Genomic DNA, 18,885 nt, shown 5'->3' with positions numbered 1-18,885 from the left:
TTCGCTACACCTCTATGAGCTCATTGCCTCATACTGGCACTGTTTTTGTATCCACTCTGTTTGATACCATCCATCAAGTGTGCAACAGAGACTTCTTGTTTTGAAGTCTTTCCCTTATGCTCGTTACAAGCTCAGGAAGGGATGACTGGGCCTCAGGATTCCTTCTTCAAATGATTTAGTTTACTTCAAATAAGCTGGCATTAAAGTTCTGGAGATGCCCTTCAGCAACAGACATTACTGCAGAAAGGACTGCACCCATTTCAAATTCCGAGTGAAAAAAAGATTTCAGATGCTTGGTGTCTCATGAACAAAATCATCATCATTTATAGTTTCTTGGCACAGTTGAGTCAATGTGCATAGCTGAACACCAGAGATGCATGAGGACAGATGATGACACTTGATTAGGGTCATCGAAATGTAACCCAACCATCTGATACCGAGACAGTCTTTAAAAAGTTATAAACAAAAAATAATACATTTAATTACACCACTCAGAGTGAAACCTCACAGAATGAAGATGCTGGCTGAAACGGCTTAAGATTCAAGCACTGAGTCAACTTTTCATTTCTATTTAATTTTTATGGAAATTGTGCTGAATAGTGAAGAAAAATTACTTAGAGAGAGGCACAAAAAGGCAGCTGCTTAGTGTGACACCCAAGGAAAAAAAAGAAAAGAAAGAAAAGAAAGAAAATAACAGAGGAAAGCAGAAATATAGACAACAGGTAAAAACAGAGTCTGGTCCTCTCAGGGAAGCTCACTGATATTTTTCATCAGTCTTTTGGCAAGAAAAAGTTTTTTCATTACGGACAGCAAAATTGGCACTTTACCATTCCTAATTCTGACCAGTCAGTGTGCGTGACTGCCCAGAGAAGAAAAAAATGTTAATTAAAAAAACAGTTTAGTCCAATAATAATTTCTTTACACTTCTGCTACCCTTTCTAAAGAGAGGGATATACCACATCTTTTCAAAGTTCACAAAAGATTGATGCCACTACTGCTATTCATTTCAAACAGTTACTTTAATGACAATTACAAATGTCCTGAGAGTAAAGGCTGTTGGCAGCATGACATATTATATTTGAAAATCTTTTTGAGATTGACCTGGCTTTCAGTTAGTGACAGCTTTAATCATAATGGAGGCTCTGTGACAGGGTCTTCAAACTTAAACTACTCATCAGACATGCACATTAATCCTGGAGAATAAAGGCCATTAGTCCTACTTTTCAACAAAGCTTTCAAATCTGACCAAACTCTTATCTAACTAAAAAATAAAAAATGCATCCTAGTGAACTCTAATAATGGGAAGCATAACCCAGACCATGATTAACAGGAAAACATGGATTTCCTAATGTAGAGATAGAATCCCAAAAAAAAAAAAAATTAGTTTCTCTGTCTAAAGCAATGATTTCACTCACATTACTCATATTATGCAATTTTATATTCAAAGCAGTATTGCTGTTGCAAATTAATTGCTCATTTGTTCCTTAGTAGTTTCACTTTTTGGCACTCATCCTAATACAGAACTGCAATTTACCAGGTACAAAAAACTGTTCAGTGAAGTTGCACTCTAAATGAAACAAACAGCTTCAGCATTATTACTTAAATATCACCCAAGAAAACTGTATGCATGTGATATATATAACAAAATTTAAAACCTGAATTAATACTGTGACATCAAACCACACCATCTTAAGATTTCTTCGCAATCTTCTGAGGCCTTTTGCAGCTACTCTAAAATAAGTCCTAAACAAAGATGTGTAGCTTTACTTTCCATACAGTTTGAGATTTGTCACTGACTTTAATAGAAGTAGGACTCAAGTCTATAAACACTACTCAAACACAATAAGACAGACATCTAACCATGCAACTGAATCATCTTAAATACATAGTATATGCTTTAGAAACTAATCATCATCTGTCTTCATACCCTCACTTGAAAATACTACAATTTGAAAGAGTTTTATTCCAATATCACTACTCTGGAAATCACCGTGAAAAGTCTTCTGAAAGCATGACATCAGAATACATGTCCAAAAGTCAACAGAAATTTTCTATGGAAAATATACTGAGCAGCTTATCATTTAATAGTTGTCTATTAAACATAGAGGACCAGATACAGACCAGAATGCATGCAAAAATAGTACCCAAGTTAAAAATGTTTTAATGCAACAATGCTACATTACTAATAGACATTACCAAGGCAGCGTGTGAAGAAAGATTACATTCAAGAGCAGTATTGCTGCCCTAATGGTTCAGTGGATAGGATACAGAACTGAAAATTTGTCCAAGGAGAGAAAGCAGGGAGTCTCATGGCTTTAGTCATATTTTTAACTAAAAGGAGTTCACACTATGAGAACAACAAAAGTACATGAATATACAAGGAGTTAAAAGTCAAATATTGTTGGTTTTTTCCTGAATAAATTGAAAAGTTAATAAGACTACTCAAAGCTGTTATAAATACAATGGCAAAAATTTTGGCCAGGAAGGGAGTCAATTCTCATCCTCCTGATACAAAGTTTTATGACAGTGACTCTTATAGGACCTCAGAGTAACGGAAAACAATTGTCACGACCTAGGTAGATTTGCTGATCTAAAATAGAATGAGATCTCATTTATAAAATAAAGTGATGTCTGAGTAGCTGTCAACAATCTGCAGAGACAACTAAGTCATATTGATGTATATTGCTGAATAATGGATAGAAAGTGACTACACAGGGTGCAGGTAGGGGAAGCTTTGTTGTCTGAGTGAGGCCCTGATGGAGATGGGATAGAGTGGCCTGAGTAGTACTAGGAAAAGGTGCAACATCACAGCATAGTGGGTGATATTCTGGTTTGAGTTTCTTTTGCCTTCAGCTTAATTCTCTTTTATTTCATGCACAGGGTCACCTGGGTCATACTACCCTAGGGTATGTTAGAAAGCAAGTACATATGTCAGTTAGAAAACTGATATGGGCAACAGCACAACATTCTTTCATTCCTTGGCTTAATGTGATGACTGTGCTCAAATTTCACAGCACTACTCACATCCTCCAGACCTTTGGTCTGTTTAGGGTTTCTGAGTATTGGGAGTGTTTAGATCCACATCAGGTACTCAACAGGGACATACAGAAGAGGGTATAGACTGTTGATCTGGAACATTGCAATGCTTTCTTTAAGATATCATACACAGAAAACATTATAGTCCTTTAATAAAACTAATCTCCAAATTATTTTGGGGTGAAATTCAAGGCAGTGAATCTGATTATCCAATCTCTTGTTGATCTAGGATGTTCAACAGCTACCAATCCCTTCAGCTATGCCCATCTCATTTTCTGCCTCCTTCCTTTATTCCATGCAGTCTCTCTTTCTAGGTTGATCACTTCCTCCCTTTCCTCTACTGTCCTCTATGTAGTAGTAACAGTACAAATGAGGGAGAAAACAAGACCTATTTCACTGTAATATTTTTCATTTGAGGACTGTTTTATATATTTATGTGAATGAAACTGATATTTGAATAAAATTGTGTGAAATGAGTGAATCCCAAAAATAACAGAGGGGATCATTTCCATTTGATGTGGCAAGTCAGAGCCAGAGGTCTCAGTTCTCAGATGCAAATCTTCAGAGGGAATGATTTTCCTAAAGTAGATTCTAATGCCTGTCTGCAAATTCAAATGAACAATAGCAAGATAAGGTCATACATTGTGATGGATAGAGTTGATGAGGCTGTAGAGGAAGAGGTATTTTCATGTGATCTCAGGAGTAGTACCAACACTGCTCACTGGAATATGAACAGATAACTTCTGTAATAATAATAAAAACTGAAGATGTTTCTATTCTAAAAATCCAAATATTCAAGATGGAATTTCCTCATGTATAATATCTGGTAAAAATAACCACCAAGCTCTTCTGTTGCCATGCAGCACAAACATGTCAAAAAGGTCCAAAAGTAGAGTCTCTTGCATAACCAGTTCCTGAAACAGTAGGATCAAGAGAAAAACCAACAGTTAAACTGAATTTCACAAACATTTCTCCTGTTAAAAGCAACTGGCTGGTGAAGCACCATAGCATCATCCTTACTGATGACTCTGACTCTGTTCTCAAAATGATGAAGTATCCCAACAGCCCAGTCCATTACCAGATAAAGATGTTTGCAAGGGCAATTATCTAACAGAAAAAAATTATCTCCCACCCCCAGCCAAAGCATTTGGAAATTTCAAGGATCTTTCATAATGTAAATATTCCAATTTCAAATGCATTTTTAAAAAGTAATATAACTCTGGGTTTGCAGCAAAGAGGACTCTGGCAACTAATTTACAGTTCCTGCAGTGCCCTATAGTCTGTGTTGCTCTTAAGTAATAGCAATATAATGTGTTTGTTTTTTCCCGTGTATCTGTGTACTGAAAGTGAAGGAGTCTATAATATAACAGCCATAAGAGATCTATAAATTATACAAGATATATTCTAGGAGGGGAGATTTTACCACAACTCTAGTGTAATACTAAGTTGAATAAACCCAATTTTTTTATTATGAGTCATGATTTTGTTTCACAGCAGCAAGGGTCAATTTCATACTCTTAGATGTGTGAAATAGCTTGTTTGTTTGTTGGCTTTTTTTTTCATTTGGTTGTTTTGTGTTTTTTAAGACATTGGGAAGTCTCAAAAGCTCTAATAGAAACTAACAGTAGGTTAAGTATTCAAGACCCATCACCTGATCTTCAAGACTGGAAACAGAAAGGCACCAACAGCTTGGGGTATCCATATAGAACTCAAAACATCCTGAAGATAAAAGGATGCACCATCTTTTGTTTTAGTGAAGGACTGGCAGTTAATAGTCAAAGCAAAAGCTCTAAAAGGCATGTTTGTTCACATTACCTAAACTTAAGGCAAATGATGACATTGCCTTAGGACACAAGTAACATTCTTTTTTCCTAAGATGAAAATAAAAATAGTATTGCCAGTTTTACATTCCAGAAGAGAATGAATAGTAACTGTTAAAATCCTTCCCAGTCTACACGTGTGAAATAAAGTGGGTCAGGAAGCAGTCAATGGTAAAGCCTTTCAGAAAAGATACCAGCAAATGAAATGTGTGGGAAGGAGTGGGCCTGTGATATCTCATCTGTTCAGCCTTCTGAATGTGTAGGTTGCTGTTTAAGGTAGAACTGAGACAAACAGCTACTTAGAAATCAATGTCATAGCCATATTCCTTTTGAAGACCAGTCCTCAGATCAAAACCAAGGGTAAGAATACTGGAATAGCTGCTCACAGAACCAAGTCTGCACCCTGCTTCAGCCTCTTGCCTACTCCTTCAGTCAGTGTGAAAGAGAGACAGCATAAGCACATGGGACCTATGCCAGTGTCTCTCACTTTGTGCTCTGTCCTAGGTACATCAAAGTGCATCAAGGTATGTCATTACAGCTTCCTTCCTGCTAACTGATTTAAAGTGTGGCCTGCAACTAGCTGACCTAAGCTGTATCCCACACCATGCTGCATCTTTCTTTCAGGTCAACAGAGCAAGAGAAGAGCCTGTAGCACTGCACTTCAGCTAGAGATTTATAATCTAACAGGATCCTGTTAAACAACACACTGTCCTACTATGACACATTTTGATCCCAGTACTGTAATCAAATTTTCCATTTGAGCTTGTACATGCCTTGATTTCCATCAGCCTGGAATAACCTCAGAGTTGCACTAGAGCCTGCTGACCCAGGAGCTTGCTGGTGTCCAGGATGTTCTGCTGGAGAGCGATTAGGTTTATCTATACAAAAGTAGTTCTGCAGCAGGGACGAAAGTCTCCCTTTGTTCACATCACATGGTGATTGAAGAAAGGAAAATTCTGTTGCTTGGCTTTTTACTTTCTCAAACTACACAAGTGCAAGATTCCCCAGTTATTATCACATCCTAACTATGCAAAGAGTTTCATTTTTTTCTTTTCTATAGATGAAGAACACACACCTCCTACCCTGCACCATTCTACATTAAAAAGCAGTTTGGGGGAAGTTTTCTTTTGGATTTAAACTTCATTTGAGCCTGGCTTTTTTTTCCCTCCTTTTTTTTTCTTTTAAGGATAAAAGGTGCTCAAGGAAAGAAATAAAAATCCCACAATCCTTTTAGATCAATATTCTCAAGGCTGGCCAAAGTCTAATTAGATAGAAAGAGCCATTTGCTGCCCTTCGTTGCATCCAGGAAGTCCAGAGAAACTACGCTAATATAATGATATTTTCTCTGAAAATAAGCAAATGCATTTAGTTACTAGGCCTCATTTTGTTCCGTGCTCCCTCCTAGGCTGCCCACCCAAATTATTCAGTAGAACAGTGAGAGTAGTAAAATGCTAGGATTTTCTATGTTTCCCAAATGCTGCCAGCTCAGAAAAACTTCCAGCACACAGGCAAAATAAAAGCCAAATACAAAGCACACATCTGTCAGGTCACAGGAAAAATCTTCTGTTGCTATCCCTTTGTCTTCTTTGGACTGTAATTTCTAAATTAAGTAGCCACTACACCAGAATTGAAACCACTTCTAAGAACTCAGGAAGCCAATAGGCTTAAGTGATATTTCTTGTTCAGAGAATATTGTAGTGCTAGTAACCCAGAATACCTGGGATCTCTCTTGCTTCTGCCTTGATAAACTCTGTGGTCCTGGATATGTCCCTATGCATTCTTGTGATAACTCTCTCACGCTATTTAGACTGTAAATCTTCTAACAAGATCCTATCCCATGACAAATTTGTATGGGGTCCAGTCCAGCAGACCTCCATCTCTGCAAAACACCGACAATCATCTCTGACTGAAAAATTTAAGCATCTGCTTTCAAAGCACCCAAGTCAGACTTCAACTTTAATGGTACTGGTGATGTCAGAGTGGAAGAACTAAGGTATTTTTTAGCATTGGTATACAGGAGTGTAAGACTGGGCTGAAACAAGAAAATGGCATCATGACAGGTTCCTCACAGAAGGAATACTCCAAGTAATCTACAGTACTGCCACATCTCCCACCCAGTAGGCATGACAGGGGATGAAAGAAAGCATAAGAAGGAAGGCAAGAATGAATGGGGATGAAGAAAGTCTAACAGAGTCTCTCATATTGAACGTATGAGATTTATTGAGTGTCAGTGCAGTCAGTAGGCTGCATGACACCAGATGCTGTCAAATGATGGCTATTGTTTTCACTGGCTTAAACCAGTATAACTTGACTGAATGTGTATCATTATCTCTTTCCACAAGCCGAGGACCTGACATTACCTAATCAGATCAGAAAAAGAACTGTAAGGATAATGTAACTCTCAAAGAATTAATTTATTCTGTGAATTCAAATGCATTACACAGGAATTCAGCAGGCCAGATTCTTCACTTTCTCAAATTGTAAATGCTGTGGCTGCAGTTATATAAATCAAGTATAAGTGGAAATCAGAAGATCCAAACCTGTGCTGTTCAATTTACAGTTGTTGTTGTTTTTTTGTTTGTTGGTTTAGTTTGGTTTGTTTTGTTTGGTTTGGGGTTTTTTGTTTGTTTGTTTGGGGTCTTTTTCTGACTTCCTTGAAAGCAAAGCAGCTCTGTCAGGCTATGGTCTTGTGTCACAGAAGTTATATAAATAGGAGGTGACTATGATCCAATTCGTGGGCAGTCTGCGGTTGCCATCTGGTGGGTAAATGTTAAAGGTACAAGAAAATAAGGAAATATAGACATTTTTGGATCATGCTTTTTTAACATCATTTTTAAAGAATGTAAGTGTATTATCACAGTTCCTTTTATGTCAGGGTTGGTAACAGGTATAAAATATTACAAGATTCAATACTTACATATGCAAGTGCTCAGAAATTTAGTTCTTTTCTTTTGCCTTTTGCTTCCAGAAATCACCAATTATTGTGTTCTCCCTCACTCTCCCTCATGTAACTTATGCTCTGCGGACTTGTTCTAAAAAGGTCTAAAAAGTAGCTGCATGTAGAAGAGCAAGAGAGTCTCATGTGGTTCTCATCCTTTGTCTAGCAGAACACAACCCTGCAGGCATTGCTACCTCCACCACCCCTTTTCCAGCACATCACTAGATCATATAGAATCTAGACAATATTGTCAGCAAATAACAAATGATGTCGATTGGTTGTGATGTCCAGGAGGCTGATATTGACAAGATCAAGAACACCAGAAGAGGGACTGAGGTAAATTGTAAGGAAAGCCAATGAAAGAGGTTTCATGCTAGTCAGGATAGAAATCTATAAATTTATGTAAGATAGATTGTTCACTTTCCTTTTCCCATCCAAACCCTTGCAGTTTAAGGCTGCTCCATTTATGTTTTCAAAATACCACTCACTCTCCCCAGTTTCTCTATTTCTAGGCTGTCTTTTCAAATAACTTTGGCTTGTTCCAACAGAAGAACAAGTTGTTATTGGCAACATTTTTTTTACACCCCCCCCCCCCCCCTCCCCGTAGGATTGTCAAAAGGATTCACCCTGGGGTTCAGAACGTAGAACACAATTTATCCAAGGACTCAGTGAAATACTATATGAAGTCAGACTGCCATTATTTAAACTCCTCATGTGAGAGAGAAATGATTACACATTTTGGTAAAATACTCGTGTAAAACCTTCAGTCAAATATGTATGGTTACAGTGCTATATTTCACAGGCATCCTGACATATGTGTAGCACCAGTCACATATGAGGCTGTAGGTGCCCCTCTAACACAAATTAATAATATAGCATGTGAAATCTCACATATGTTTTACAAAAAACTAAAGTAATTTTATTCAGATGATCACATTTATAGATTTGGATGCCCAGTGCAGTCAACCTTTGCAGCTTATTCTTAGCATCCAAGAAAGATCCAGTATGTTCTTATCAAATACTTTCTTTTAGTAGTCTTTTTAGCAAAAACCTCCTAAAGTCTGCATCAATTTCACTGACCATCATCAGCTGATGAAGGGCAAGAATGTATGCATTAAATGCTGTAACACTAAAAACTCTGACAGAGCTAGCCTGTGTCACTAGTACGATTCAGATGGGACATACTGAACTGATCCCTGTACGTACCTACTGCTGTACATCTTCTCACTTCAGTCTTCCACTGTGGAGGTGCAGGAAATGTGTTTGGTTTGCACTTCTCACATGCCTGAAGAGATATTTTTTCATGATAATGATATTCAGCAATGAAAATAGACCAAGACATGAATGAGAGCTTCCCTCTGGAGTCTGCCATTCACACACAAAGAAACAAAAAGGTAGACATGGCAGGTGTCCTCAGAGTCACTATTTTCATTTACCTCATACCTGAAGGTTGAAAGGTAAATGTAATTTTAACTGAACCACAGAGACATTGGAATTAAGTTATCTCTTAACAAGAGAAGAAGAAAAGGCACTTGCAACCAAAATAAGTAATCTTGTAGTGACTGAAGGAAGAAGTGGACCCCACAGAACCAATTTAATTTACCCTGCAAGCTGCGAGACTCTTGTTTCAGTCAATTTAGTTTAGTGCTTGTTTTAAGCTCCACTAGAATGAGGCACTTTCAACATAAAAAGGCTCAGTAGAATAGGGGGTTCCTTACATTGCTGTGTAGGCCAGCCAACGTGACTGAATTCTTGAAGTGAATTTCTTTCTTTGAACAATATCAAATTCACTAACTGAACATGGAAAAACAGATGTTAGCACTTCCTTTTCACATAAGAGTTTCAGAGAACTGATGACTTCTCTTTAGAGGTCAGGGCAGGAGAAAGCATTTTTCCCCTTACACTGCAGGACTTTCACAAGAGTTATTTTAAAGAGTTGTTCATTTCTTGCCTTGCCTTTTTGAGCTTCTGTCTTTAATCTGAACTATGTCCTTTGCTCACATTTTTTTCTACAGCTGCATATCCTTTTATTGCTCTCCCAATTGCTTTTTTTATCAGGAGGTTGAGTGCACTTCAATTTGTCCTTCACAGAGTGATCACACAAAGTTCAGGAGTCTGATTTACTTGTGTATCATTCCAATTTCATGCCAGTGCAGTTTCTTTTTAAAGAGACTAGAGAGTAAGACTGCTGTACTTCAGGCCAATACTACAGATTTGTATTCAGTGTTGAAAATCAGCGAAGTATTTAGGTATCTCTTTGGGGGACAGTTACCAGGCTACTGGGATATTCAAGGAATGACAATGCTTGAAATATGCAGAGGGGGAGGGGAGAAACCCTCCCCAATTTTTACTGATGGTGGAAATTATGATATAGTAGGTAGAACTTTCCCTGGAAGCATTTAATTTTTTTATGTGCACACAGTGCACAACTATCTTTGTCAAAATAATTTGCCTTTGCAGTACCAGCAGCTGCAATGTAAAGAACTAGTTAACTCCTCATCTGAAATATGAGTGTAGATTTAAGAAATACTGCAAACTGTCTTTGTAATACTACAGTCCTATGTCCAGGACACAAGGCTGAGAAATCAGAGAACTTCCTGTCTACTACAATGATCTCAGGCCAGTCAGAAAGACTCTGCACTGCAGACTCCATGAGGATTATAAGAGGTACCATGACTAAAGTGTTTCCAACTATCCAGGAGAAATGGGGCTGTCTAAGGCCAAGTATTCTAATTTCTTTGTAAAATAAAAATAAAAACTAAATTAAAAAAATATCTTCAACCACAGAATTATCCTGAATAGGACGGAAATTGAAATAGACACTGTAAATTTCTTGAGCAAATACTTATGTCTTACATCTGACCACAGAAATCCCACTGAGAATTATTAGCCTCTCATTTCTGAGAAAATGAAATTCACAACAGGAAACTATTAAAAAAAAAGCTTCATAGTTTGCATTACGATGCAATCACAGAACAAACACAAATGTCCATAGCAGTGATGCCTATTTTTAACTTGTTTTTAAAAGTTAAAGACACTATGTCTTGTTCACCAACAGCTTTGAAATGGTTCCCTGCTTCTGACTACATATACTAAATCTCTTCCAGCTGCAAAAGGTCTTAAAGAATAAGCAGCTAGGGGCAGACAAATTGCCAAAATGCATACAATAGTGATAATTTCAAGAACACCACTATTCTGCAAAATTCCAAGAACACATGTTGGCTAACTGTAATTCACCATCAATAAAAAGGGATATTTAACAGGCAGTACAATTTAATTCTCCGCAGAAAAATACGCTCTTATCCTTTGCTCCTGTAGCATGCAAGAGCTAACATTTTAGTAGGCTTCAGAGAACTGCAGTGCAGCTTTGGGGAAAGAAAAAATGGTTCATCTTAAAGCTACATGACTAAATTGCAGTTTATTGATTACTCAGGGAGGCACATTTTGAGATCAACTTTGCACTGAGGGAACTTCCATATGTACATTATTCTGCTCCATTCTGCTTGTTTTCCACATTAGCATCCCAGTCTGGTGCAAGAGCCACCAGAAGAGTCTCTGCTTGCTATATGGGAAAGAAAAATGCCCTGGGGAGGCAAAAGTTGAAAACACAGAAGAAGCTGCATTTCTGAAAAAGCTTGTTCTCAAGCTATAAAATAATTCAAGGCAATTTAGCCATAGTGGAGTTAATTCTTCAATAACAACAGGCCACTTATGTTCTCATGGTGACATTAACACAGGGCAGCTTAAGCTGATTTAACATTCTGCTGCTAGAAAAGGGGTACATACTCCCTAGATCACCTTTTGTCACATCTGTAGCTTGTCTGATTCCTCCACAAACCAAATCAACAGCATAATCCAGCAGCAAACTGAAGCTGAGTGGAGTAAATAGCCTCTTGTGCAATACTGATGGAACCCAATGAATCCACTCATAAGCAGTCCATGAGCACTATAACCGGGAGAGAACTGAGTTGAGAAGCCAAGAACAGGAGTAACAGCAAAAATGCCCTTATTCAGTATGACAAACTGTTAATTCAGCACAGGCACTTTCATTTAGCTTTATACCTCTGCATCTTGCAACATTGGGGCTGATGTTACAAATGTTGAGATATTCTATAGTTCTTTCCATGTGTAGCACAGACCCTTATAGGCCTTCACAGTAGTTCACAGTACCTTCCTCTTCCTTCTTTTACAATATACTACCACAAAATGCTGTTCTATTTGAATAATCAGACTCCTTTCTGCAAATAAATGGATATTTGCTTCTATGAAGTAAACTTTCAGAAGTTAAAGTGTTTCAGCATTCATTTGGAAAGTCCCAGAAGATGGGAACAAAATTATTTCTGACACAGTAACTAGTATCACCATTCAAGACAAATGAGAGCCAACAGAAGAATTCACCTGGGCATGTAGATACTATAGCAAATTCATTACCATTTCCTCTCGGGCATAAAAATAGATTCCCTTGCAGAGTCTGAAGAGCTGGGAGAGAAGAGGATACAGAAGGAACTCAAAAGAGAGAAGGAGGACAAAACGAGTGAGCCATTACAGTAGGAAAGCAGTCCTGCCACTGCTGCTTTTTTTGCCAGAGTCACAGCAGATGGAATGTTATCACAGCAATGTAAACACTCCATAGGTCTCCAAGCTCACAGCATAGGGGTCAAGGCACAAAGCCAGCACGGAAACCAATAAGCTTGACTACCAAAAATTCAAATTGAGGAGGAACTAGGAGGTGAATCTGCTCCCCCCACTCTGCTCTAGTGAGAGCCTGGATTACTGAGTCCAGCTCTGGGATCCTCAGCACAGGAAAGACATGGAGCTGTTGGAGCACGTCTAGTGGAAGGTCATGAAGATGATCACAGAGTTGATGAGGAAGGCTAAGAGAGTTGGGGCTGTCCAGCATGTGAAGACAAGGTCCTAGGGAGACCTCTGATTGAGACTTTTCAGTACTTAAAGGAGGCTTGTAAGAAAGATGAGGGAAGAGTTTTTAGTAGTGTCTGTTCTGATAGGACAAGAGATAATGATTTTAAACTACAGGAAGGTACCTTTAGACCAGACATCAGGAAAAACTTTTTACAATGAAGGTGGTAAAACACAGGAAGGGGTTTGCCCAGAGAGGCTGTGGATGTCATATCCCTGGAAACATTCAAGACCAGGTTGGATAGGGCTCAGAGTAAGCTGGTCTAGTTGAAGATGTCCCTGCTCATTGCAGGGAGTTTAGACTAGATGGTCTTTAAAGGTTTCTTCCCACCCAAACTATTCTATAATGTGGGGTACAATAAAAATAGTTTTTTCAAACACATTAATGGTAATAGCCAGTATAGAAATAACACTGGCCTCTTATAAGATGTGAATGGTCACCTCACAAACAGAGAGACAGAGACAAGTCAGGGATGTTTAATGTTTTCTTTGCCTCTGTCTTCAACGTGAATGATGGACCAAAGCAGTGCCTTGAGCTGGAGGACCATGACTGCAAGAATGACAAACTCCCAGGCAATGCTGAAATTGTGTAGGATCTGCTGCTCCAGCTGGGTCCCTATAAATCTATGGGGCCTGGTGGGATCCTCAAATAGCCAGCTGATGTCATTGTTAAATATCTCTTGATGATTTTCAAGTGGTCTTGGGTATCCAGAGAGGCTCCAGCTGACTGGAAACTGAAGAATGTTGTCCAGATTTTTAAGAAGGAGAAGAAGGAGAACCCCTGTAACTACAAGCCTGTAAGTCTCGCTTCAGTTTCTGGTAAAGTTACGGAGAAGATTATTCTGAGAAGTATTGAAAAACGCCTGAAAGATAACACTGTCATTGATTACAACCAGCACAGCTTCACGAGTGAAAAGTCCAGCTTACCCAACAATTTCTTTTTATTACAGGGTAATCTACCTTGCTGATCAAGGGAAGCCAGTTGATGCAACCCTTCTGGATTTCAGTAAGGCTTTCGATAGTGTCTCTTACAGGATCCCTCTGGAATAAATCTCCAGCACACAGCTGGATAAACACATCATGTGGTAGGTAAGCAATTGGCTCATGAGCTGAGCACAGAGTGACGTGACATCAGACTGGTGACCTGTCAATAGTGGGGTTCCACAGGGCTCCATCTTAGGCCCTGTGCTCTTCAACATCTTCATAAGTGACTTGGATGGGATACTGACTGGAAGGGATAATGAACAAGACTGGGAGAAGCTGTTGACTACCTCAGAGAAGGAGGTTCTGCAGAGAGACCTTGACAAATTAGAGGGCTGGGCAATCACCTACCATAGGAAGTTCAACAAGGGGAACTGCGGTATTCTGCACCTGGGATGGGGCAAGCCTAGATGTATGTGCAGACTGGGGAATGAGATGCTCAAAAGCAGTGCTGCAGAAAGGGACCTGGGGTTCCTGGTTGAAGGCAAGTTGAATACAAGTCAGCAGTGCCCTGGCAGCCAGGAGGGCCAGTTGTGTCCTGGGGGGCATCAGGCACAACACTGCCAGCCGGTCGAGGGAGGGGATTGTCCTGCTTTGCTCTGCACTGGGGCAGCCCCACCCTGAACATTGTGTGCAGTTTTGGGAACCACGATATGAGAAATATATTAAGCTATTAGAGAGTGTCCAAAGGAAGGCAACAAAGATGGTGAAGGACCCTGAGGGGAAGCCACATGAAGAGCGGTTGAGGTCACTTGGTGTGTTTATTCTGGAGAAGAGGAGACTGAGGGGAGACCTCACTGCAGTTACAACTTCCTTGTGAGGGGAAGAGGAGGGGGAGACACTGATCTCTTCTCTGTGGTGACCAGTGACAGGATCTGAGGAGTGGAATGAAATTGTGTCAGGGGAGGTTTAGCTTGGATATTAGAAAAAGGTTCTTCCCCCAGACAGTGGTTGGACACTGGAACAGGCTCCCCAGAAGAGTGGTCACAACAGCAAGCCTGACGGAGCTCAAGAAGTGTTTGGATTATACACTCAGGCACATGGTGTGACTCTTGGGGCTGGTCCTGTGCTGGACTAAGGGTTGGACTCGATGATCCTTGTGTGTCCTTTCCAACTTAGAATATTCTGTGATTCTACGATCCTGTGATTCTATGATCACTTAATGCGTCAAGTCGCCACGGAGGCAGCATTCTGACTTCTCCATACAGAGTCATACAGGGAGAAAAATATTGAGAAAACTCTTGTTTTGTTTCACATATATAAACATATGTGGCACTTTACAGATTGGGATGATTCAAAATTGACTTATGAAAATCAAAAGCAGTATGGTTCCTAGGCACCGTAGTTTTATCTGTGCAATTTCTATTGCAGTTATAATGCAAAGACTTGCAATGCAAAGGAGAAAGGAAAATATGAGTTATAAACCTACTTATTATTTGTATGCCTTCTTTGAAGAAAAAGTATGAATATTTTGAATTGTTTGAAAATATGAAGCTAGAATAAAGTGAAAGAAAACTTTTCTAGGTGAAAAGTCTTCTGGGTTTCAATTCATGCTTTTCTATTGACATTTTAAAACAATATATCTAATTTAACTTGGTAATGAAGTATATAACAATAACTTCTATCCAAAATATTAAGAAATTAATTAGTGACTGTTTCTATAGCATAATAGAGACTTGGAACTTTAAAATAAATTATTTAATTCTACAATACACTTCAGACAAGTCTTTTTATTTTACTGTCTGTATCTCAAATTTTTAACACAGAAACACAGACTTTAACATTTACAAAGCAGAGCACATATTATTTCACAAGTAGCTCTATTTAAATCATAGAATCACAGGCAACCAGTAGAAGGTACCCCAGGAGGTCAATTCAGACCTACTCCTGCTCATAACAGAGTTACCATCTAAGTTAGATCAGGTTGCAGAGGGCTTTGTTCAGGTGTTTGGAGGAGTTCTAAAAATTTTAATGCTACATCTTTGAGCAGCCTGTTCTAGTGCTTCCATGCTGAAGAACCTGCAGTCATGAGACTTTTTCTAGTTGTTTAAAGGAGGCTTGATCCATTTTCTCATCTTGATAGAGCAGTCAGTAGCAGATGGCTCACATGATGTCGCCTTGCTGGCCTCCCTTCAAACCCTGACACATAATTCCACAGCAAAATTCCACTCATTTAAGTATCTCCTTTTCATCTACTCTCTCACAGTTAGAACGGTAACAAAGGCTAGTAACTGTATGCAAACACATCTTTATTCAACAAGTTATAAAAGCTGTCCTCAGACACTACAGTAGTGTTATCTCCACGCTAAACTGGCTGTTCCTCCAGTGGTTGTAAGTGACATAACTGGTTCCACCTTTTTCACTTTATGCCCTAAACAAAAGAATTTGGGAGCTCCTGTCCCAGTAATCTGTCAAACTAACTTTCTGACTCAGAGGAATGTAAGTTTACTGCAAAAACCATCACTGAGACGATTTTCTCCAACCTTTTTCCAAGTCCTAAACCTGAATAAACTCACAGCATGCATTTAGTGATTATAACAAGAACCCTTCCCACAAATATTTTCCAGCCTTATTTGCAGTAAATTAATGTGAAAACATTTTTACATGCTGAAGGGCCAGAAAAGAATAAAACAGTTATCCTGCAGCTATATACAGAAAGTAGCACAAAAATTGAACTTAACTATACCCGTATTTGAACAGCACCTTAATATACAAATAGGTTCCTCAACATTTTGCAAATACAGATACTACCATTGGTTGCAGTTGGACCAAATGAAAACTTTGTAATGAGAAATGATATATAAGTGGATAATCCTAACCAAAACATTGCCTAGAATTTGCATCTCAAAACCCAGCAAAATTTGTTTCTTCAGGAAAATTAATTGAATTTTTTTCATACATTCATCACATCTCAGAGACAAGAAAAAATAATTTTTAGTATTTTCATTAGTAGAAGGTCTTTCACTAAGACAGAAAACCAGAAGCATTAACTTTTTCAACTTTTGGTTTAGTGAAATGACTTTGCTTGCAAAGTGACATATGATTCCGTATGGGAACCAGTATAATATTTTATGCATTTATCGTAACTGCAATTTGTTCTTCTAAATCTTTTCTATGCTCTTTGGCTGCTGCTCTTGTATACTTAAGGTTCTTAATGTCCTGCCCAAGCTGTGGGCACACTGGAAGACTGTATATAAAATGTCTAAAGGCAGTAATTCAGAGCTTCCAAATGGTGTGGGCAGGTCAATTAGTTTTAAAGTACTGAACAGCATCAAACTTTTGACAATATTCCCACCTCAATTTCCTTACTGATCTTTTCCATCTTATTTTACTTGAATAAGGGTGGTCATAAACCACTGGGATCGATTAAACCCCTCTGGAATATTAATAGAGAGATAAGACATGTTTTTGCTCAGTACCTAGTCCCATGGTGCTTCATTAACCTAATTTCCAAGTGCTTCAAACAGAAATGAACTGATACGCAAGCTCTTCCAAGTTTCTTATACCCAAAGGTGTCCTGACCATATTAATTCTTTTTAAGAATACCAGAAGATATGTCCATTCTTCAGCCTACTCAACACTGCCTTATTTTCAGCATCCATCAGTGAGTAGTGGAAGAGCAGCAAACACAGGCACAATATGTGCCTTTAGGTACAGGATGGAAAAGGAAAGCAGACTGTGGGGCAGGGTATAATTGTAAGCCGGGCTTTTGCACAATAGGGACAGACTGAATATGACAGTATAAAGTGGAGACAGAACTATTTAACACAAATAGAGGATTTTTTTTTTTTACTTTCTGTCTGGTCGTTTGCAGCTTATTTTGTCTCTTATAAATTTTCAAAGCACACTACTGCTGTGTCACTGGTGTACTGCTCTTTGAAACCAACACTTCTGTTTTCCCCAGGGCTTATCTAGTGTTCTGGTACCAAGATTTCCTAGTGCAATAGGCTCTGCAAATGAGGCCAAAGTTCAGTGTCTGGAATCCATTCCAGATTCAGGTTTTGTCTGCATCAGCACATAGTGTAGCTCAAAAGTAGCAGTCCTGTAAAGTGCACAGTCCTTGCACCTGCTTTTGATAACAGGTTGCTCATACTCTATGTGGACATGAACACAACACAACTACAGACCTTTTGTCTTACACATCAGCTGTCTCCCTAGCTGGAACCTGAGCAAGGGTTCTGAGGATGAAAATTCATGCAGTGCCTGTGAGGTCATCTCTGCCAGCAAAGTTCCTCTCTGTTCATGGCCCCAAAGGCACAGTCTCATGCAAAATGTGATGACTGAACTGATTGGAGAGGTTTTTCCAAAATCATACAGGGAAGACTCTAAGAGGTGGAAAAAAAAAGAGTCCTGCAAAGGCAACCATTTACAAAGTTCCAGGCCTGTCCTCAAACAGGCAGCTGGGTGCACATGCTCTCCTTGAGGCTGTGGCTTTGTAAAATGGAAGGAAACACAGATGTGTGGCAATCAACCTACCTCCATGGGGGCACACATCTCTCTGAAGAGTCCTTATAGCTTGTCAGTGTGTTGGGTATTTGAGTACAATATTTCTTAAACTATATCTGTTAAAATAATGGCTTTTACCTTTTTCTCCCCTCTGGTTTCCCCTGTTAGTATTGCCCACTCTGGTGCGTGGCCTGTGGAGGATGACGTGGTATGGCACAGTATGTGAAGTCCATGTCAAATCAGGTGTGGAAGTCATCGCTCTATCTCCTCATTGCACTTTGTAGCAAGTCAAAAGAATTGTGTGCCCAGGTGGCCAAGAAGACCAATGACATCCTGGCCTGTGCCAGAAATACTGTGGCCAGCAGGATCAGGGCAGTGATTCTTCCCTTGTACTTGGCACTGGTGAGGCTGCACCTCAAGTCCTGTGTCCAGTTCTGGGCCCCTCAATTCAGGAAGGATATTGAGGTGCTGGAGCAGGACCAGGGAAGGACAACAAAGGTGGTGAAGGGGCTGGAGTACAGGTCTCATGAGAAACAGCTGAGCAAGCTAGGGGTGTTTTGCCTGGGGAAGAGGAAGCTCATGGAGTGACCCCTTCTCCCAGGCAATCAGCGACAGGACAAGAGAACCTAGTCTTCAGCTGTGCCAGGGGTAGTTCGGCTGGACATAAAGAGAAATTTCTTCAAGGGAAGAGTGATTAGGTATTGTAATGGGCTGCTCAGGGAAGTGGTGGAGCCACCGACCCTGGAG

The sequence above is a fragment of the Pithys albifrons genome, chromosome 1, assembly GCF_047495875.1.
Source record: "Pithys albifrons albifrons isolate INPA30051 chromosome 1, PitAlb_v1, whole genome shotgun sequence".
NCBI lineage: Eukaryota > Metazoa > Chordata > Aves > Passeriformes > Thamnophilidae > Pithys > Pithys albifrons.
This window is presented reverse-complemented; position numbering follows the sequence as displayed.